General features: G+C 36.9%; 1 protein-coding gene across 13 annotated transcripts in view; it reads right to left on the bottom strand.

Moving 5' to 3' along the window:
* The window catches only part of CCDC171 (coiled-coil domain containing 171), a 352,484-nt gene that overhangs the window by 77,455 nt on the left and 256,535 nt on the right, over positions 1-18,494 (bottom strand). The window lies entirely within an intron of this gene.

The raw sequence follows: 18,494 nt of genomic DNA, 5'->3' as shown, positions 1-18,494 counted from the left end.
ATACAATAAGAATATGGACTATAATAATGATAGTAGAAGTTGTAGCTCAGCAGCAGCAGCAGTAGTTAATGAAATTCCCTTGCTATAGAGACTTAAAAATTTAAGATGCTCAAATCTTAAAAATCTACACAAAATACAAAAAAAGTCTATACAAAATGCTATACAAAAAATGTATACAAATGCTCATCATACAGGTCAATTATAGAATTGGCACTGTGTTTACTAATATGTTGGAAAAGAAGGCCTGACAAAGTGACAGTAGTTTAGTTTGTGAGTAACAAAGATGATGCTGTTAAAGTGCTGCTCTCAATATAAAGCAAATTTAGAAAACTCAGCAGTGATCACATGGCTGCAAAAGGTTAGTTTTCATTCTAATCCCAAAGAACAGCAATACCATAGAATGTTCAAATTACCATATAATTGTGCTCATTTCATGTGCCAGGGAGGTAATGCTCAAAACCTTCAAGCTAGGCTTCAACAGGACATGAACCAAGAACTTCCAGATGTACAAGCTGGATATAGAAAAGGCAGAGGAACTCAAGATCAAATTGTCAACATCTGCTGGATCATAGAAAAAGCAAGGGAATTCTGAAAAACATCTACTTCTGCTTCATTGACTACACTAAAGCCTTTGACTGTGTGGATCACAACAAACTGGAAAATTCTTAAAGAGATGGGAATACCTGACCATCTCACCTGCCTCCTGAGAAACCTCTATGCTGGTGAAGGAGCAACAGTTAGAACCAGACATGGAACAATGAACTAGTTCAAAACTGGGAAAGGAGTACATCAAGGCTGTATATGTCACCCTACTTATTTAACTTCTATGCAAAGATATCATGAAAAATTCTAGGCTAGATGAATCACAAGCTGGAATCAAGATTGCCAGATGAAATATCAACAACCTCAGATATGCAGATAATACCACTTTAACGGCAGGAAATGAGGAGGAACTAAAGAGCCTCTTGATGAGGGTGAAAGAGGAGAGTGAAAAAGCTGGCTTGAAACACAACATTCAAAAAACTAAGATCATGGCATTCAGACCCATCACTTCATGGCAAATAGATGGGGAAAATGGAAATAGTGACAGGATTTATTTTCTTGGGCTCCAAATTCACTGCAGATGGTGACTATAGCCATGAAATTAAAAGATGCTTGCTTCTTGGAAAAAAAGGAGCAAAGCTATGACAAACCTAAATACCATATTAAAAAGCAGAGGCATCATATTTTACCAACAAAGGTCCATACAGTCAACACTATGGTTTCTCCAGTAGTCATGTATGGATGTGAGAGTTAGACCATAAAGAAGAATTGATGCTTTTGAATTATGGTGTTGGAGGAGAATCTTTGGAGTCTCTTGGACTGCAAGGAGATCAAACCAGTCAATCCTAAAGAAAATCAACTCTGAATAGTCACTGGAAGGACTGATGCTGAAGCTGAAGCTCTAATATTTTGCCACCTGATGTGAAGAGCCAACTCATTGGAGAAGACCCTGATGCTGGGAAACAATGAAGGCAGGAGGAGAAGGGGGCAACAGAGGATGAGATGATTGGATGACATCACTAACTCCAGGAAATAGTGAAAGACAGGGAAGCTTGCTGTGCTGCATTCCATGGGGTTGGAAAGAGTTGGACACAACTTAGCAACTGAACAACAAAGAAATAACTGCAGGGTCATAGGAAACCATGAAGAAATGTAACTTTACTACTTTAGCTCTCCATCAGAAAAAAAATACTATTATAGTTACTATTTCTTTGGAACCTACTATATCTTGACATCACTGTGAGTTTGACAATGGAGATTTACTAGCCTGCTTCAGATTCTATTGACATACAGATAAGACTTAGCACTGTATGAGTGTAAAAATGAATATTTTTATTGAATTCTGATGGTGTGAGCTGGAATTCAGGAAGTCTGGCTTTGACTAAACGTCAAAACCATAACATCTGGCACTGATATATGGAAATGTTTATATAAACTTTTGATAACTATGAGTATATTCTTCAGAGATCAGTTACTTCGACTAATCTCTATTTCTTATCAAGTAATAGACACACCTCTGCAGGATGATTTGGACTGCTCATACAAAAGAAGAGCATTTTCTTGTCGCAGTAAATAAAGTATAAGAAAATCTGAGCATGGTCTGTTTTCTGCGGCAACATGCATCATCTCCAATCTTTACACAGTCCTTGCAAAATAGGAATTACTTAGTACAATATTATATCTAAAACTACTGATGTTCAGAGTCCATAGCTAATTGTCTTAAGGGTACATTGCTAATAAATGGCACAACTGGAAATCAGGGGTCCATCTGATTCCAGACTCCTTGCTCTTTTATATGCAAACAGCTCTGCCTCTTGAGAACACCCTAATTCTGGGAAAGATAGAGGGTAGAAGGAAGGGGGTGACAGATGATAAGATAGTTGGATGGCATCATTGACTCAAGGGACATGAGTTTGAGCAAACTCCAGGAGATAGTAAAGGACAGAGAAGCCTGGCGTGCTGCAGTCCATACGGCCACAAAGAGTTAGACACGACTAGGCAACTGAACAACAATTGCCTCTTGAAAAGTCTACAACAGAGAAAAATCCAATTCATTAGTTAATATATTCAACAAATAGTACTGAGTACCTGTTATGTTCCAGGTGTTGAAGATACTGTGCTAAACATCAAGCCCTGCCCGCATGGGTCTTACATTCCAGTAAGAGGAGAATAAGAGTTCATGTGCTGTGAAGGAAAATAAAGCAGAGTCATGGCTATTAAGTGTGATGGGAGAAGGGAAGCTATTTGAGTTAGTGACGAGAGAAGGCTTCCAAGAGGCAACATTTAAGTGAAGACATGAAGAAGTGAAGGACTGGGCATCAGGAACACCTGGTGAGAGCACATCAAGAAAAGTGAGGGACCAGCAAGTAGAAGGCCTCAGAAATGGAACTGTACCTGCCGCATCCAAGTTAAACCAAAAGGCCAGTATGGCTATTACATATCTATTGCTATATTCTCAGAGAATGAGGTGGAGAGCTCTGGGAGAAGGAAGCTGGAGAGTCAAGACCAGATTGTGAAGAGCCCATGGCCAATACAAAGACAGCTGCAGTGTATTTGAAGGCCGAGGTAAAGCCATTTACCTGTATAGGAAGAGAGGAGGCAAGCTCTGATTCCCGTTTATTAAGCTGGGGCAATAACACACTTTAAGATTTCACAGTGACATTGAATGGGTGAAACACTATTAATAGAGTAGATAATCCCTTCAAAAAAGACAGAACTCTTCTTGTTCAAAAAGTGTTATCAAGGAGGATATAAAACAAGATTAGCGATATATTCAGACCCTGTCCCAGACTCCATATTCCACAAAGGCTCCCAAGCGTATGTGCTGGCCCTTTGAGAGATCCCTGATTAGTGCTTGTTTTGTTCTTTCTCTATTAGGAACTAACATTTGGGATTCTTTTTTTAACTCCTTCTCGCGAAATGCGCATTCATCCTCTGTCATCTCAGTCATGCGCAGGGCTGGATGCTGAGCAGGAGCTCCATACTTACCATACTTACTTGTGAAGCCTGACTAAATTAACAACATGTAATATGGTAGGGTTCTTCATTTTAGAGCTAGTGAGACCTTCCATTTCAGTAATAATGTGGACAATACTGAGAGTGCCTATTTATCCAAATTCAAAAGCTATCTGGATCATAAGGTAGTTCTATTTGCAATTTTTTAAGGAATCTCCACACTGTTCTCCATAGTGGCTGTACTAGTTTGCATTCCCACCAACAGTGTAGGAGGGTTCCCTTTTCTCCACACCCTCTCCAGCATTTATTGCTTGCAGATTTTTGGGTCGCAGCCATTCTGACTGGTGTGAAGTGGTACCTCATTGTGGTTTTGATTTGCATTTCTCTAATAATGAGTGATGTTGAGCATCTTTTCATGTGTTTGTTAGCCATCCGTATGTCTTCTTTGGAGAAATGTCTATTTAGTTCTTTGGCCCATTTTTTGATTGGGTCGTTTATTTTTCTGGAGTTGAGCTGCATAAGTTGCTTGTATATTTTTGAGATTAGTTGTTTGTCAGTTGCTTCATTTGCTATTATTTTCTCCCATTCAGAAGGCTGTCTTTTCACCTTGCTTATATTTTCCTTTGTTGTGCAGAAGCTTTTAATTTTAATTAGATCCCATTTGTTTATTTTTGCTTTTATTTCCAGCATTCTGGGAGGTGGATCATAGAGGATCCTGCTGTGATTTATGTCTGAGAGTGTTTTGCCTATGTTCTCCTCTAGGAGTTTTATAGTTTCTGATCTTACATTTAGATCTTTAATCCATTTTGAGTTTATTTTTGTGTGCGGTGTTAGAAAGTGATCTAGTTTCATTCTTTTACAAGTGGTTGATCAGTTTTCCCAGCACCACTTGTTAAAGAGATTGTCTTTACTCCATTGTATATTCTTGCCTTATGACCCAGCAATCCCACTTCTGGGCATACACACCGAGGAAACCAGAATTGAAAGAGACACATGTACCCCAATGTTCATCGCAGCACTGTTTATAATAGCCAGGACATGGAAACAACCTAGATGTCCATCAGCAGATGAATGGATAAGAAAGCTGTGGTACATATACACAATGGAGTATTACTCAGCCGTTAAAAAGAATTCATTTGAATCAGTTCTGATGAGATGGATGAAACTGGAGCCGATTATACAGAGTGAAGTAAGCCAGAAAGAAAAACACCAATACAGTATACTAACACATATATATGGAATTTAGGTAGATGGCAATGACGACCCTGTATGCAAGACAGGGAAAGAGACACAGATGTGTATAACGGACTTTTGGACTCAGAGGGAGAGGGAGAGGGTGGGATGATTTGGGAGAATGACATTCTAACATGTATACTATCATGTGAATTGAATCGCCAGTCTATGTCTGACGCAGGATGCAGCATGCTTGGGGCTGGTGCATGGGGATGACCCAGAAAGATGTTATGGGGAGGGGAGGTGGGAGGGGGGTTCATGTTTGGGAATGCATGAAAAAAAAGAAAAAAAAAAAAAAGCTATCTGGAGCTTAACAAAGGGCACTTTATATTCTAATAATTTCTCTCTGATTTATACCTTTTGGAGACCAAAGTGATAACCAGCACTCCCCATTTGTCTGTTCCATAATCAACCTACCAAGATCCAACTGCTTTAATCAAATTTGACAGTGTAACAAAAAAACACACCCTAATTTTGGTCTTTGTGGGTTCAGCATGCAAATTTTCTTAAAGGAGTAGTGTTAATACAAAAAAAAAATTATAGACATAAATTACTTTCAGGGCTGAAAGCTAATTGTTCACAACCAAAGAAAAACTGTCCAATCCAGTTTCTCAAAATGGACAGCATTCAGAAAGTGCACTTGATCTAAACTACTGATAAAGAATAAATACAATATACACACGTTGAACACATGTCTTTCCTCTTTTCACATAAAATTGTTAGCTTTATGAATCTCAGCAAAGGAAATCCATAGTGTCTTTCCATCAATTTTTACAAAGGTGCTAAAAAGCCATTTAGTTGGAATTATAAGAATTTGATGTACTTGTCTGTGGCTTAATTGAATGCAATATCAACAATTGGTAGGTAAAGTGTCTGCCTACAATGTAGGAGACCCAGGTTCAATCCCTGGGTCGGGAAGATCCCCTGGAGAAGGAAATGGCAACCCACTCCAATACTCTTGCCTGGAAAATCCCACTGATGGGAGGAGCCTGGTAGGCTACATACAGCCCATGGGGTCGCGAAGAGTCAGACACAACTGAGTGACTTCACTTTTCTTTCACTTTCTACAGATCAGGCTATGGTACTTTATCTATGCCTCTCCTACAAAGATAAAGCATGAAAAGTGAGCAATCATTTTTCCATCTCATTTCAATCATAAATTTCATATTCCTGTTGGAAAGATATTTGAGTCACTTTTGTATCCCACAGCACAGTTCAATACCCTGTTCTTGGCAGGTATATGGTGCATCATTGATGTTGCTGCTAAATCACTTCAGTCGTGTCCGACTCTATGCGAACCCGTAGACAGCAGCCTACCAGGCTCCCCTGTCCCTGGGATTCTCCAGGCAAGAACACTAGAGTGGGTTGCCATTTCCTTCTCCAATGCATGAAAGTGGAAAGTGAAAGTGAAGTCGCTCAGTCGTGTCCAACTCTTAGCAATCCCATGGACTGCAGCCCACCAGGCTCCTCCATCCGTGGGATTTTCCAGGCAAGAGTACTAGACTGGGTGCCATTGCCTTCTCCGATCATTGATGTTAGCCATACCCAAATCTATATGATTGAAAGAGTTGATCATTTTATTTTTTAAGCCAATTTACTGGATTGGTCTCTAAATACTCTCAAAAGTTATAAAGAATTCAGAAAACTCAATATCATGACAAATAATCCAATTAAAAATGGGCAAAGGCTCTGAAAAGACATTTTCCCAAAAACACATACAAATCGCCAACAGGCACGTGAAAAGGCACTCATCATCACTAATCATCAGGGAAATGGAAATGCAAATCAAAACCACAAAGAGATGTCACCTGGTATCTTAGAATGGTTATCATCAAATCAAACAGAAAAAAGATAGCAAATCCTGGTGAGGGTGTGGACAAAAGGAAACCCAAGTACACTGTCAGTGGTATTGTAAATTGAAACAGCAACTACAGGAAACAGTATAAAAGTTCCTCCTCACAAGAAATGTGATTCAGCAAGTCTACTTCTGGGACCATATCAGAAAGAAACAAAAATGCTATGTCAAAGAGATATCTGCATCCATATATTCATAGCAGCATTATTTACAATAGCCAAGGCATGAAACAACCAAACTGTTGACCAACAGATGAAAGGATAAAGTCTATATGTGTGTGTGTGTGTATATATATATATATATATATATATATATTTTTTTTTTTTTTAGCCATTTAAAAAAAAGAAACTCCTGCCATTTGTGACAACATGGATGGACCTTGAGGGCATTATGCTAAGAGGAATAAGTCAGACAGAGAAATACAAATAAATACTGTTATGATCTCACTTAATTAAAGAATTTTTTTTAAAATAATAACTCAGGAGGGAAAAAAAAAAAAAAAGGTCAGACTTATGGTTACCAGAGGTTGGAGGTGAGAGGAGGGGGAACTGACTGAAGTAGGGTGGTCAAAAGATACAAACTTCTAGTTCCAAGATAAGTAAGTACCAGGAATATAATGAAAAACATGATGACTATAGTTTACACTGCTGAGGGGTAGACTTGAAAGTTGTCAAGAGAGTAAATTCAAAGAGTTCTCATCACAAGGAGAAAAACATTTTTTTCTTTCTTTCTTATATATGGGAGGATGGATGCTCACTAAACTTATTATGGTAATCATTTCCCAATACTATATGTAAGTCAACTTATGCTATATACCTTAAACTTATACAGTGCTGTATGTCAGTTATATCCCAATTAAACTAAAATAAAAAATAAAGATAAATAAAGCTATAACCAATGCAATAAATAAATATTCTCAGCTTATATTTTCATTTTCCTTCTAGAATAAATAGAAAACTTTGATGCAGAGGCTATCTTGGTTCCTAGCCTTCCCATGCATTACCAGCTATCAGAGATGTGAAAACTAGGCCTGTGGGCTCCCAGTGACCTTGCTCTTCGTACCTGGAACATCTCTGGACACTAGGGCAGCTACTTCTCCAGACCCCTCAGGAGTCTGCGTCACCTTACCCAGTGTGAACAAAGCAGAAAGACATGCATGAAAAGAGGCAGTTTGTGTGACCAGGAATTTCATATCTAGTCTGCTTTTAGAATATAAAGAAAAGGGAGGGGCCCGAAAAGAATGTCTCAAGAGAGGCCTACTCACATGGAACAGAAATGTGCCTTTGATTTGCAAAAAAAACTAGTGCAAAATAAAGAATCCCTTCTTATTTGATGAAGAATCGTAACATTCCTCAATTCACACCCACTGTCTCAAGAGTAATAATCTTAACTGCTCTCTGTTGAGGGCTTAGTGTAAGTCCCTGTGCTGAATGTCTCAGAGATTCTCCTTTTCAGAGACTTTTTCAGTGTTTCAGAGGCTGGGACTCCACGCTCCCAAGACAAGGGGGCCCAGGTTTGACCCCTGGTCAGGGAACCAGACCCCGCATGTCCCAACTAAGACCTGGCATAGCCAAATAGATAAATAAGTATTTTTTAAGACTTTTTTTTTCCTATTTTGTCCCATGACATAACTTAATAAATATACAAAGTTAAGCAGCATGTTTTAATTTAATCATGATTTCCTTCTCAGTTTTAGAAGGATTAAAGACATAGGGCTGCTGCTTCTAAATTTTCAATGTTGTGGGTAAATCATTCTACCAGATAACCATTCAATCAAAGATCCAAGGTTTGAGGACTTTTTAAAGCCTTGTTGGCAAACACGGATTGTCTCTTTTAAACACATCACAGATATCACTTAGGTTTGTGATATGTCACTTTGCTGAACTTCCTACCACCAGAACAGAACCCTGGTGCTTTCTTCACTTTGGTGCTATTTTCTATGCTGCCCTTTTGATCCTAAGGAAACTATACCAGCTCAGGTTCATTTTGATTAATATGCATCATAAAATATACTCCAAACAAAATAGTGCTCTGTAATATGGAAGCAATGTCACACACTCCACAGGGGAAATCTCCCTTAGGCTATGAGTGAAACAGCTCTCACTTGGAACAGATATTAAGATGCTAGCGTTCCATGTTTTTCTCAGTGAGTTACTTCTTAAGCTAGTCTTTCCCATAAAAGTTCCACATCTCTTTAATCAACACTATGAAACTTTGGCCATTGAAAGAAAAAGAAAAGCTACCAGCACTTTACTAGAAAGCTCTGAAATTGAAAAGCATTTAAAGCTTCAAAATGACCCTATGTTTCATTGGTTACCTAATACATAGCATTATACAACCTCAAATAAGCTATTTTTTAAACCATGATTCTGACAATTTCAAGTTTAACTGGGGAGAGGAAGATTTACTTCATATAAAAAGTTTTAGGGTCACTTTTAGTTCTCTTTTTTAATTCAGTCCTCTGTCTCTTTCTGTCCCTCTCCCTATCTGTCTCTATCAACATGCACACAAACCACCCCCCCCAGATACACTCTTGAGAGTAATAATAGTCTGTTTAATGAAACTCAAGGCATCTGTGGAATTATTACAAGAAATTATTTTGTACCTAGTTTTAGACTGAATGATTTCCTGAATTTCCCTTAATCGGTAAGTTGCATATTCATTGCTGGATTTTCCTCTAACTGCTGTCACTTAACTTGTCACGCAGAATAGGGCAAATCAGGGTCAGTTTATATAAGCGGCATCAATCTGAAGAACTTCATCGGTCTTCATTTCAAGGCATTATGCAAAGAAAACTGACAGTAAGAGAGCCTTAACTGACAGCAAATGAAATCAATCAGCAAATCACTAAGCCATAATAAACTCACTCAATTTGTAGATAACCCTTCCTTTCCCAGGTCTTCACCTAGACAGTCCATCAAACACTGTTTTTTGTTGTCTTTTTTGTCCAAGTAGCTGCAATGAATAGCAATTCTGTTGTAGCATTTGAGAGTTCAAGTGTGCACAGGCTTCAGTCTCGCAATAATGAGCGTTAAAAGGTATTATCGAGTAGGGTTATACTCAAATAAGACTTCAAAAATGAAAAAAAAAAAATAGAGAGAGAGTCAAGTTTGGGATTTAGCTTTTGCCTCTTAATGTTAATGGCAAAGAAATGCTGTTCATATCATTCAGCAGCTTTTCTGCTTTGGGCTACCTGGAACTGAAAATTGCAACAACAAAAAAAAGCTCTTTACTTTCATATGGTTTGTGTTTTTGATTTTATCTGGTGTGTCTGAAACATTTCACATTCAGGCAAAATAATGTTAACATCTCAGAGTTGGAATCTGATGTTCAAAAAATAAATTAAATGGCATAAATAAAGGCAAGAAGATGAGTTAAAAGAATATTTTAAAATAACATGTGAAAACAGTAGTAATGCTTAAACTACTCTGTAGAATAATTACTCAGAAGTGTATGGTGGGCATTCACCAAAGTGTCAGCCCATGGCTTTATACTGACCTGTAAGGAAACACGAGAGTTGTCGAACATTTTATTCTTTCTATCGCATGTTTCTACTAACATGAAACCTGTATCAAACATGTCATCAGTCAAAAGTCTCCAAGAGTCAAAACACTAAAACATTCCCTTAATGTACTTAGGTTACTTTTCCTGAAACCCAGGCCTATTTGCAGTTCAGTCTAATATAGCTTATATTAATTTCACATTTTACAATATAAAAGCACCCTCACATGTACATTATCCCATCTGATCTCCCCACAACTCTGTAAGTGAAAGCAAGACAGGCTTCACCATCTCCATTTAAAGATGAGGAAATAGGGGGCTCGGGGCCATTGAGTGATCTGCCAAGACGGTTAAATTACAGAGCCAGGACTTCAATCCAGGCATTCTGACTTTCCACATAGACTTTCTCCAATACTACATTGCTTGCCTCTTTCCCCAGCACACAGCATTATTCTATCTCTTCCAAATTGCCATTCTGATCAGCATGATATTTCCAGCAAGCTCAATGACATATAGAAAATTGCACAGATTCACAGTTGCTAACCTCCTCATCATCTGATTTACTTGCTTGTCTTTTAGAAGGGCAAAAATCTCAACCTGAGATGGAAAATAAGTGAGTTTACACCTGATCAAGGAAAGTTTATAAGGCAAATATTTAAAGGAAAACAATTTAAAAACTACCTATTAGTGCTGTTTAATTTCCAAAGTACTTTCATCCATGTCATGGGATCCTCACAACTGCCCCAAGATGCAGTAGGGCAAGTATCATCATCTCCATGTTACAGGGGACAAGCTGATGTACCAGAAGAAGTAAGGGCTGGAAGCTCACAGACGGTGATATTAGCAGAGAGCTCCAGCAGCACTCTTAGTACCACAAGGATGATAACTCATGTTCATCCCTCACAAGAAAAGACAACGTGTTTTCCATGAGAAAAAGACAATGATTAGATAAAATAATGAGGATTCCTGCTACCTGGGTAATTTATGTCTATGGGGAAAGGATTCCATCTGTTCTGGGGCTAATTCTATTATTTTTAGATAAAGTTGTATAACCTCTTCAACCTTTTGTGATAGTCACTTGGCTATGATTTTACTTTCTTCCAAATTATTCTCCCTAGTAAAAAAGGAAGAAATGATACCCCCAAAAAATAGGAAAAAAGACTTCATTTTAAATAATTCCTATCAGATTTTACTTAGCTCAGATTGCTGATACCAGGTCATATCCAGAGGGAATAATTCATGAATATTTTCAGCTGAATCAAGGAGTTAGTCACAAGATTCCTCAATATAACATTCTGTGTAGCAGAAGCTTTATACAGACATATTTCCTTGCCCTCATGTTATCCTGTGATTTTCCAAAGGCAAAGAGATTAAAGTCCCAACAGGAGGAAAGAAAACCCCTCATTTCAGATCACCACCAACCCAAAATAAAATCTATGATACAAGATGTAAAATATCCCATCAGCTACCTATTAAAAAAAAAAAAACTTTTTAGTACTCCTAGTCTTAACAGATATTTATTTTTTAAAGAAATGTTAGTTATCATTTGATCCCCAAGATTATGTTTTAACTACAAAGAAAAATACTTTTTTAAAAACAGCAAGTCCTTTAAAATAAAATACAGGGACTAAGAAAACAATGGTAGCATATAACACCTGGCAAAATATCTGAACCAAAACCCATAATTTCACATTTTTACTCTCAAGATTCTGCCCTAAAATTCTCACTGATGTATCCCCTATCCCCTCCAGCACCACCACCAAAATAAAGAGGGGAAATAAAAGTGCACATCACAGAGGGTGAGGAAGGGAAGGAAGGAGGAAGGGAGTCAGGGAGGGTGAGGGTACTTAGGTGATGACACCTGATCTGTTCTAACAACAGATGACTGACGTGTGAGGCTGTTTCCAGCAGTCTTCCTGGTCAACAAAAACTAAAATGTACCGTAACCTTAGGAGAAGATACAGATTCAGGACAAGGCACAATTCACAGTGAGGATAAATCCACGTTTAAATGCTGTTATTTAATTATTTAACCACTGTTATACCTCGTCTTCCCTGTGGCTCAGTCAGTAAAGCATCTGCCTGCAACGTGGGAGACCCAGGCTCAATCCCTGGGTCGGAAAGATCCCCTGGAGAAGGGAATGGCAACCCACTCCAGTACTCTTGCCTGGAGAATTCCACGGACAGAAGAGCCTGGTGGGCTAGAGTCCATGGGGTCACAAAGAATCAGACACTACTGAGTGACTAACACTTTCATTTTCACTTTCACCCCACTTAGCAACAGACCCTAAAATCGGTCCTTCTGTACACGTTAGCATCTTCCTTCTCTTCATATTTTGCTTCATTTAGCATCCCTCACAGCAAGTTTTGAAGAAACTTAATGTCTGCTTGTGCACTCTCAAATCTCAAGAATAGAATTCTAAAACTTGCACTAGCAAATAACAAAAATATTTTCTCTGACAACATTACGTCAGAAAGTGCCATTTATTCTTCCTGGTGTCAACATGAAAAATAAATTCACTGATTCTTATATTCATCTTTGAGTTAGGCCTCAAATCCAGGATGTTTAGATTCCTCATTGACACAGTTTATATTCTGTGGAATTGGAGATGACAGCTGTCAAGCTCTAAATGAGACCAAGGATGGCTTTTTCCCCATCAAAATACATTTGTTCTCAGATGAACTATATGATTTTTCCAGCTAATTGTTTTCCCCTAACAAATAGCTCCTCCCTCGGAAGAACTCGCCATCCTTTGAAGAAGATAGAGTTTCAACATTCTCTTTGATGATACAACCGAAATCTAAAATCATATTGTTTTTAAATTTAAAAGATATTTTAATTTTTAGAATTTAAAGAGAACCACACACTCACTGATAACAAGTTGAGATAATCCTCAAATCTTTTTGATACTTTGGTACAAAAAGGTCAGATTTCCAATAATGTCAAACATTCAAAGCACAGTCATGGACTCAAAAATAAGTGAAAAAGAATATCTGTGAGACAAACAGCTGTCACAAAATGTATTCTCTTTACTTCACCATGGAGACTCTTAGACTAAACCCTGACAACTCTCTGAGACAGTGCGACCCAGGGAGGACTGACATCTGAAAAGCCCGGAAGTCCTAAATTATATAAAGAAGGTAAAATTTTCTTTTAGAATCAGAAACTAAAGAACTATACTTAAAAAAGAAAAAAACTAAAGAACTAATAGAAGTCATTTAGTCTTTTAGGGACAATTGGGGAATTTTACATAGCATTATAGATATTTAGTGAGATTTTCATTCAAAATGGCTGATTTTCATGTTTTAAAAAATAATCAGATATCTGAAAATTCATTTATGGAGATGGAATAAGTTGAAGAAAATATCTAAATAATACAAGCTTCCAATCAAAATTCTCTAACATTTCTTTAATTTCTAGTTGTGCCCAAATGAACATGATTCTTGTATAATTAGAAGGTTGTTGCATCAAGCAGTATAATGGGGAACACATGTAAAAAATTATTAAGAGTGGCTGATTCTTGATATTTTTATTCCCTGACAGTTTAGTACTTAGGTACAGATATTTCTTTCTTTCTTCTCTACATTAAAAAAAAAAAATCCTTTCAAGATGCTCTTTTATGATTTAACTTTATAAATACAACAAAATAGCTGGAAGAAATTTCTATGCCTGGAAAGTAAGTTGAATGTAAAGAAACCACAGTATCCCAAAAGTTGTGGGTATAACACATAACAAACAACCATACCAAGGACGGACTTCATAATAATACAGTAGGTTATGGGTGATTAAAGGATTAATGGATTTATGGTGAAGACTCTGTTGTTTAAAATCTTCATAAATAAATGGTTTCACAATGAAGCCTTTCTAATGAAGTGTTTATAAACATATATTTATAAAATATACTATATTTCCAGAGGTATAGTTATTGTGCACTAAGCCTTACACACTTTTATGAGATGGTTCAGGGGACTTTTCCTTTTAAATGAAGTGGGTTTAGAAGTTTAAAAAAATGATCCCAAGTTTCTTAAAGGCATGCACAACTTAGGCACAGCAGCTTCCTGAGTCAACTTGTCTAGTGCCTGAAATCAAGTATTCGTGCACTGGAGCCTCCTCTGTGTGAGGCAGGGTTCTGAGCTCTGATGGTGTGACTGTGAACAAAATCAAGTTCTTGGCCTCATGAAGCTTTCACGTTGGTGGAAAGCTAATAAACAGTGAGTGCTTACCATGTTACTATTCTAAGCACTTCAACAGATTAACCCATTCAATCATTACACTGAGTTTGAAACTTGAAGAGGCTGAAATACACAATTTAAGTAACATTTCCCATTAACCTCTTTTGGATTCTATTTTTGCCATGATCTTCTCACAAAAGAAACTATATTTTACAGGCAGACCCTACCCTTTATTTTTTTCCCTCTCAGCTATCTTAAAATACACACACACATATACACACAACACTATGCCACGGTGCACAGAAGGCAGAAAGGCATGATTGAAAGAATGAACAGGCCAGTGACCCTACTCACTGGATATGTGACCTTTAACAATTTTCATCTTAATAAATTTCAGTTTATTCTTTTGGAAAATGGATAAAAGCAGAGTACCTATTATTTATAGGATTGTTGCAAGGATTAAATGAGAAAGCAAATGTAGGGTGTTTATTCAGCACAGTAACTGGTATGGAATAAGCATGCAATAATATCAATAATATTAACATTGATATTGTTCTGTGTTGGTTATCGCTGAATGGGAATGGAGGCACAGACACTTACTGGATGTCTGCTAATATTTTCCAGATATGAAAAGCATCATACAGTCGTTGAAAAAACAGAATTCAAAGTATAAGACAATGAGTAATAGGTATTATCTTAATAAATTAAGGGCAGAATATCTTTTCTTACAAAGTCCTCTGCATTCACACTGTACTGGGTTTTTCAGCTAAAGTTAACTTGTCTAATCTAGGTGTTTTATTTTTTGTTCAGTATCCTAGTAGACTAATATGCTGCTATTAAGGAGATAAAAGCCAAGGAATAACAGTTCTAAACTTGCCATAGGATCTTAGACAGGGGTTCATTGGCAACTTGGCCTCACTGGAACATCAAGTAACAAGGAAAAGTAAATAGAGAGCTAAAGTTGATCTTGACCAAAACTAAAAGCTTTGAAGAAACAAGAAAGAATGAAAGAACCAAATGGAAAGATACAAAGAAAAGATCCTAAGTGGTGCTGGAGAAGACTCTTGAGAGTCCCTTGGACATCAAGGAGATCAAACCAGTCAATCCTAAAGGATATCAACCCTGAATATTCATTGGAAGGACTGATGCTGACGTTCCAATACTTTGGCCACCTGATGCAAAGAGCCAACTCACTGGAAAAGACCTGATGCTAGGAAAGATTGAGGGCAGGAGGAGAAGGAGTTAACAGGATGAAATCATTGGGTGGCTTCACCAACTCAATGGACATGAGTTTGAACAAATTCCAGGAGATAGTGAAGGACAGGGAAGCCTGGCATGCTGCAGTCCATGGGGATGTAAAGAATCAGACACGATTTAGCAACTGAACAACAACCACCATTTCTTGAAAAAACAAAACACACACCAAACAAAAAAAAAACCCACACCCCCCAAAAGTAATAAAATCAAGCTATACTACTATTGCTGATGTCATCTTTACAAGGTGCCTCATACTGCAGTATGTAGGTGTGCAATAACAAGAGCCACCCTGCTTGTCAGCTGCCTTTGCGCTGGGCACTGTGCTCCCCACTTCACATGCACTGCCTCATACAAACTCAGTACAAGCCTGAGAAACTGTTAGCATTTACACTTTGTTGCAGATAAGGACACTGAGGCTAAAAGCTAGCACATCTCAGAGACCAGCCAAACTGAATTATTTCCTGTAGGAGTATATCAGTTACACACTTTTCTGGGTTCAGAGAGATAAGGTAATCCATTCATCCCCTCAGCCTTCAGTTGTGCTCACTGGTCTTCCCTCCATCCAGGATTATACCTATAAGAAAGGTATAATCTTCCCCTTTGGAAACAACAGACAGTGGCTGTCTAGGAAAACATCATCTCCTACTGCTCTAAATGATGGTTAAATATGTTGGCCAAATAATTCAGACACTACCACATCCTGCATAGTGGGCCTCTCCTTGTCATAATCAAAGGTGAGGCACACTTTGAACAGTCCACCTCACCAGTACAGATTACAAAGTTAAACAAATAGTGAATTCCTAAATATGTTGCATACTTAGCATAAGTCTATACATATACATACATACATATATATATACACACATACATACATATACTGCAAAGGTGAAAAGTTGAGTTCCATAATATTAGCCTATCAAATGGAAGCAACATTTTTTATCTGTAAATGTGTCTATAATACACCATAAACTATGACCTACCTCATACACAGAGGCATAATGTATACTTTATAAGTGGAAGAAAAACTCCACCACAGATTTCAAAGGCTTTATGCCTACCATTTAACACGCATGTCTTGATTTTTACTGTCAGATTTTACCAGTTCAGGCTTTTCAGTCAAATATACCTAAACTTAAACCCAAACTCTAGGCCCTGCCATTTACTTGCTGTTGATCTGAGGAGAGTTACCTGCTATATTTGTTGTTTGTCAATTGTAAAACGAAAATAATGCTGTCTGCTTGACAGGCCCATTGTAAGAATTAGTTGAGATCACTTATTTATAGAGCTAAGCATGATACTAGCTACATAGTAAGTGCTCACTAAAATGGCAGTTATAATTAGTATAATTAAGGTCTTCAACTATTACAGTGCCTTTCTCCTCAAAGTACTCCATATCACTAACTGCATGCCTGCACAAATGGGCATGCACGCCTGAGTGCCTGAAAAACGATTATGGCCCAAATCATGTGCTCTTCTCTGCATACTAAACCAAAACATATATTACTATACTATAACGCATATTACAGCACACCAATATAAAAATTACTCAAGTGTTTAGGTATACGGCAACCCACAGAACTATTTTTATTAGAACTTGGGAAAGATAGTAGTTTAAAATACAAGCTTATACGTTTCCTTCTTGCTATTCACAGATGTCAGGACTCTATAAAGTTCATGTTTTGCCTTAAAAAATGGCATTCCTAGGAATCAGTCTCTTTCCAAATCATCAAAATCTAGAGTTTGGGAGAAGTATTTATTTGTGAATTATGACAAGTACTAAGCCCTGGGAGATTCCAAACTAAGATAACCAAATAAAGGATTATTTTACAACCACTAGAAAAACATCAAATCATACTGTACTCACATATAATCAAATTTTAAATGTACATCTTAATCTTGAACTAGATAATAGCACAGTATGCTAGTCTATAACTAAAAATGAGTGTCTTATGCTTTGCTGTATAATTACATATATTTTACTATAATATGTGGACAATCTAATGAAAGAAGCAAGTATTTTTTCTTTGTTGAGTATTAATTTGAGTACTAATAACAAACTTAATTAAGGTATGGAGCATTTAGTTAGAAAAAAATTAACATAGCCCCACTTGTACTGACATTAATTTTGTGCAAAGTTAAAATTTCACAGGGTCATAAACTTGAAGAATGAAAAAGTTCATCTTAAACCTCAAAATGTGAAGCACAGACAGAGTTTTAAAAGATATTTCTCTTAAATACACTGAAAACTTTAGGGTTTTATTGAACAAGGACAACCTCTTTTGGAATTATCGGGCTCCCTACAGTTTATGTAACTTTGATAGATTTTTGTAATAAAGAAATTGGACATTAAAGAGAAAATAAAAAAAATAAAGAGAGAATAAAATACATACTAAATTTTGTTTTGTCTGATTCAAAAATATTTTTAAGCATAAGGAAAAAAAAAAATCACAATAACCTAACAGTAATCTAGAACAGAAGGCTAGCTGCAGCTTCTGAAAATAAATATGTTTTTGAAAATAAATATTTTTATTAAGTTTAAAGTTATTTATGATTTTGTGCTTTGAGTTTTATAAATGAAATAACTCCTTTGGCACATATTAATTACAATGTTTATTAAAACTAATCATTAAAGTATAAAATACTCTTCATGCAAAGAAGAGCTAGGTTCTAGATTTGTTGAAATTACCACCTAAGAATATTGGATATATTTTGCAATTAACATTGAAAAATGTCAAATATCTCTCCTGATAATTTTATCTAAAGTGATTTATTTTAAAAGAGTTAGAGCTACAAATTCAGACAAGCTTGAAGAGATAACAGCTTAGTGTCTTATTTTCGTCTGCTGCCCAGAAAGAATGTTCTTTTAATACTGTACTGAGCTATGAAACATATATTTTTTCCTTGGTAAAAAATACTTTTCTGGATTATTTAAGGGGCTAGTTCTAGGCTCTAAAGAAAAAAATACAATTACTTGTGAA

Source organism: Ovis aries, chromosome 2 (genome assembly GCF_016772045.2).
Source record: "Ovis aries strain OAR_USU_Benz2616 breed Rambouillet chromosome 2, ARS-UI_Ramb_v3.0, whole genome shotgun sequence".
In the NCBI taxonomy this organism is placed as follows: Eukaryota; Metazoa; Chordata; class Mammalia; order Artiodactyla; family Bovidae; genus Ovis; species Ovis aries.
The sequence above is the reverse complement of the archived record's forward strand: the minus strand, read 5'-3'. Positions and strand labels throughout refer to the sequence as shown.